This window comes from Scophthalmus maximus, chromosome 3 (assembly GCF_022379125.1).
Source record: "Scophthalmus maximus strain ysfricsl-2021 chromosome 3, ASM2237912v1, whole genome shotgun sequence".
In the NCBI taxonomy this organism is placed as follows: domain Eukaryota; kingdom Metazoa; phylum Chordata; class Actinopteri; order Pleuronectiformes; family Scophthalmidae; genus Scophthalmus; species Scophthalmus maximus.
The window spans coordinates 26,821,501-26,827,500 of record NC_061517.1 but is presented as its reverse complement, the minus strand read 5'-3'; positions in this window follow the sequence as shown (position 1 = coordinate 26,827,500).

Below are 6,000 nucleotides of genomic sequence, written 5' to 3'. Positions count from 1 at the left end.
CAGGAAGTGAAGCCTCCGACTCCGCCCACTTTAATTCTGTTTGCTGTCAGAGCGGTCGGCCCTGCAATTATCAAACTGAATGGTGCCTGTAGAACATAATTGCTTTGTTTTTCAGTTATTTCACGAGCCGCTAGTAATTTACTTCATTCTGTTAAAGAACGCCGATTAGACATTTTAATTACAGTTTTCAATGTATCACTTTTCTCTGTCTGGAGAGATGTAACACTGCCATCAGGGGAGAGCGTGGGGACAGTCCTACATGGAGATTCACTGCTGTCTAGTTGGGAATTGATACTCATGTGAAAATCGCCTCATGGCTGCTTTTATCTACTCGATATTCTCTTGTAACCAAACAGGAGAATGTGAACATAATTCGTACCCTTTAAAACTCTATAATTGTTCACAGCAAGAGCTTCTTCACACCGTCGTCGTTCAGTGCAGAACATTTAGAGGCATACTTTGTTTTTTCATGTTCTGATACTTTGAATACGAGCAAATATGCCATTATAAAAGCAATCTACCAAGGTGTAGGTGCACGTCCCTCTGATTTCTTTATTGCATCTTACACAGATATCATACCAATGACTGACTAGACAGACGTCCGCCGAGGCCCTGCGGTCCACTTCAGTTCAACAACATGCTCCTGGATATCACTCCCCTAAATATGCTTGGTGTGTGTCATCAAGAGCCATGGATTCTTCCCTGGGAAATGAGTCAGAAATCTCACAATGGTAAAAAAAATGATTACGAATTCCTGGACCTCCGCCAAGACTTAACGGGGTCTGTCTTCGTCCATACATTCATCTCACATATAAAAACACCTTCTCGTCACATTTCACGTCATTTCAATTAAAACGCAACACGGACAGTTTTGTTTTTATGACAAAATCATATCAGACGTGTCAAACAAGAAGGAAAAGTAATAGAACCTCAGAATACATATGAGGAACCCATGTCCCATCCTTGCACCCAGTTATTTGAAATCCATTCTGTATTTTATCTGTTAACCTGCGGACATGGGCGGAAACATAACCTGTTTGGCAAATAGACTTTTTTTGGCTTAAATTTGTCATTATGATACTAAAACTGATCGCATAGTTTAACGGTTAAAAGAAAACAACACCATCCGCACGTATCGCCACCAGGACGAGGTTTTCACGGAACACATTACACAGTGTGTCATCATAATGAAGAAGAGAAGAGCGTTCTCCCGTATCCGCAGTGACGGTGGAACAACTCCACCTCACCAGAGAAAAAGAATCCCGACAAGCGTTAGGATTATTTGAACTCACAGTTAACGTATGAGATGTGCTGTAAAACGAGGGGAAAGAAGACGTATCAGTGACAATGAACTGTATTTCCTGCCTTAGTATTGTTGGAGACTTCCTGTTCCGCTCCCGGGCAGCGTGTGAATGACGTGTGGCTGATGTGTGACAGGACATAAAGAAGCATTTTATGAATGTGTGTGCGTGAATGTGACTCGTACTGTAACGAGGTATGAGCGGTCGATGTGTATCGTCCATTTACCAGGGATCCCCACATGCAGTGAGCAGACACACACACACACACACACACACACTTTGTCTTTTCCTAGCGTTCAGGTTTTCTCCAAACGTGGATGTTAAAGCTGTGAACTCATGGAGATTATCCAGGTGTGAGTGTCGGATTGGAGCGCGGACACCGGACTTTGACACACCATTTTCCAAATAGCACCACACTCCTCCTCTCTGCCGCTCGTCCACACCGCGGGACTTCCTGGGAGGTGCCAGTTCTGTTATTGTAAGTGATGCATTAGGGGAAATTCTGGATTAATGAACATATAAATATTTGGATCGTTTCTCGAGTGAGGTGGCAGTTGGAATAAACATCATTCTGTGTGTTAGAACCTTTTAGCAGATGAGGAGATCTCACGGCTGGGGATGGGAACACAAACTGAAATGGATGGTACATAGCGCTCTCCATTTCACCTTTAACATACCACTTATCTATGGAGCTGCACGAGTGTGAAGGGAAACACAGGCCTGTAGGGAGGTATAATGGATTGATTTCAGGTGGGAGGTAAAAGTACATCCAACGGAGCTGGTAAGTTCAGCTTCGTTCCACTGTGCACTGCTGCAGCGCACGGACACGTCGAGTCGACCTCTTCACATAGCACATCTTGAATTAACAGAGAGGCCAGAGAGCGTTACAGAGACATTAAATGACGTGATTATTTGATCGATGGTTACAATCAACAAGTAACAATTATGATCTGTCGAATATCACAGTCACTGACTATTGACTAGAAGATCCCAGTGTCTGAATTCGTCATGTGGAATGTAAACTTCATTTGAATTGGGATATTTTACTTTACTATAATGATAATTATGTACCCACACATCGATGCAGAACTCTGAACATCAAGCATGTGATTGGCAACATGGAGCAATAACTGAGTTCATCTCCACGTTTGTTCGACCTTTGAGAGTTAATGAGAATTTAATGGCGTCGTCTCTGTTTTACACTTTTCCTCTGTTGTTCGGGCTCCGTCCTGCAGCCTGCTGCTGCGCGGACGCCTGCAGTGACCGAGGACCCTTCGCCTGGACTCTCGGCCCTTGGCCGTAATCGTGTACGTTAGGAATGCCCCCATGTTTTGGAAGGCCAGCGCTTATAGTTGTTGTGAATGGGACACACACACACACACACACAGACACACACACACACACACACACACACACACACACACAGACACACACACACACACACACACACACACACACACACAGACACACACACACACACACACACACACACACACACACACACACACATATGTCCTAATCATATTGATAAGGAACTAATTATGCTCTATATTCATATGACTCAGGTCGAACTTTATTTGATATGTTTACTTTCAAAGGCTGGCACATTCATCAAATTTAATTTCTTCTTAACTTCCTCTACTCTATGTTAAGATAGATATTTATATTTCCATTTGATACTTAGTTATTGAATTTTTCCTTCATGTAATAAATCAACGATTTATTTTAATGTGTATGAATCAATCAATCAATTTGTGTATATGACGGTGGTCAATTATTACATATTTCTGAAGCCATGAGTAATGACCAGTTCACACTACACGATTTTTAGCCAGATTTTCCGAGAAGATTCCCGAGATGAATCAGCGTTCGTTCCGCAGTCGCCAACTGCTGTGTGTGAGCTCAAATCAAGAGGCTCGCCACCACGTCGCAGATTCAGACTGGAGCAGAGACGCAGGACCAGGAGGCGTCGTCCGTGTCGGTCGTGTAGTATGAAGACGCCCGTCACAACACAACAAGTCACGGTTGTAAAACACAAGGAGGCTCAGTTACAACCTGTGTATCTCCAATAAAGTTCAGGTAAAGGAAAAAGTCCGAGCCTCGTGTGGTGGAGCAATTTAATTTAATGTTTAAGGACGGTGTAAAATCTGACAATGAGAAAGTTGGCAGGCTCCCAGCTCTGACTTGATTCCAGGCAAAGCAGAAGGTGTCATGGTGCATGAGGCTCAGGCGGATAATCAGAGCAGAGAAAGTCTGTGAGAACACACACACACACACACACACACACACACACACACGACCTGCTCAGACACACACACACACACACACACACACACACACACAGACACACACACACACACAGACACACACACACACACACACAGACACACACACACACACACACACACACACACACACACACGACCTGCTCAGACACACACACACACACACACACACACACACACACACGACCTGCTCAGACACATACACACACACACACACACACACACACACACACACACACCCTCTATGTCCATCCATCCTCCCTTTTTACTGGCCGAGTAAATCTCTTCTAATCTTATGAGCGAAACAGATCTGAGTCCATTTGGTGTCGTGCCGCCGCCCATCGGAGTGAGAGTGAGAGGCGAGCGTCACTTCTTCTCCACAGCCTCCACAATGTGTTCACTGCTCAGTTCAGCCGCTGCGTGTTATTATCAGACCTGCCAAGTTCATGACTGTTTGGTCTTTACAGTGATGAAATATTGATTCTCAGAGATGTGTCCAATGCAGGCGATGTCTACACGTGCCACCACAACAATGACCCGTGACAGACTGAGGTCATTGTTCGTAGTGTGATGCATTATTGAAGGAGAGGGCTTGTTCGGCAACACTGTGGAAACATAAACACAGAGACATATTATCACAATGTTTGTTAATGTTATTGAGAAATATGTTTTAGATATTCAAAAAGAAACGTGATGTGGATTCACATGGATCCAAACTGAGTTGAGTCGTCCTCCATCAGGTACATCACCTATCTGCTGCTCCTCCACAGATCCAGCTGATTGGTTAGTCAGTCTCAAGAAGGCGGGTCTTACCTGAAATGAGCCCGGCTGGGAGCGGTCACCAAAGAGAGAGAGATTGAAGGCGATGGTTTGGATTTGACTGCACTTGAACACAGTGCAGCTGATGACCCTCCTACCATCATCCACGAGTGTCAGTATCATTACTGTCACTATAGGAATCAGTCTGACAGAGCTCAACGCAACAGTTAGTAAGTGTTCTCGCTCATCAACCGGCCTCAGCAGATGTTCTGGTTCTGTTACAGAGTTTCTTCTCTCCACAGTCTCAGAGCTGCTCATTGTGGGAACTGTGCTGTTTCTCTGTGTCCTCGGGACGTCTCCCGTCACTGTGTAAAGTGATATAATGTATGTTGTGATTTGGCGTCGTACCTGGAGGTCCACGGAGAGAGGACTGGAGCCGACCTGAGCAGGAGGACTCAGTGGACAACATGGGACGGATCCACACGGCAGCTCTGCATGGAGCGGAGTCTCCTCCGTGGTCGGGCTCAGACGTGCCGCTGTGGGCTCCTCGTGCTCAGGGACTCAGTGGCTTCGTATTCTTGGCAATCAGCACGTTGCCTAGTTCACTGGAGCGGTCGCAGTGCTGGCTCCGGTGTGATGCCACGGCACAGAAGTCAAGTGCTCACCAAGACGGACAATGGCTGGCTTTAAGACACATGGAAGAATTTTCTTTAACGTATATTATTTTCTCAGCCCCCTGTTGACAGTAGAGACATAAATGATATTCGTCACCACGTATTTTGGACAGCGACGTGTGATATGAAGCAATGGGAACACAGAGGCCTGACAGTTGGTACGGATGCTGAGAAGTGACCAGTAAAGTGGATACAGTTTCTTTCTTTTTCTTTTAGATCTAGGTGCATGTGACACACTCCCTCTGGTCGTCCAAAATGATGAATATGACTAACTTCTAATCTAACGCTCCTCACAGCAGGCGGCGGACCGTCTTCTGATGGTGCTTGACCCCGAGATCCTCTTTCAGTTAAACCACGTTCTGCTCCAACATGTTGGCTGCTTCTGAGCTGCATGTTCACACGGACCTGACATGAACCCCGGAGGAAGAGCGGTAAATTATGATTTTAGTCTCATTGACCACACAAAGCACTCGAGTCACACACCATTCACAAACATCGTACACTGCAGGAAGATTTTAGGGATAAGTGTCTTTTGCATACAGACTGGGGGAAGCTGGGATCGAACGTCGACGTTGTGGCTCGTGGATGACCGACTCCACCTGCTCTCCCATACTTTACCTTCTGCAACATTATGAATTATCACTACTGTATGTCAATCAGCACTGTTCTGCTCATGACAACTGTGTTTCTGTTTTCCCAGAGATGACTATGGATCTTTGAGTGCTCATGTTGCCTGTTTTGAATTTGGGAGGTTGAGTATTTTGATTTTTAGAATATTAAAAAACCCAGTTACTACTGAAGTTTACCTCAGAATGACACTAAAATGCAAAAACATGTTGACATTCCATTATTGGAAATATTGAAGAGAATTACAGTTCGTTCAGGGTGCAGCAATCAGTCACGTAACCAAAGAAAAAAGAGCTCATATCAGCAGTCAGTTATCCTGTAGGTCATACATAAGCTAACACAACCATCATGACG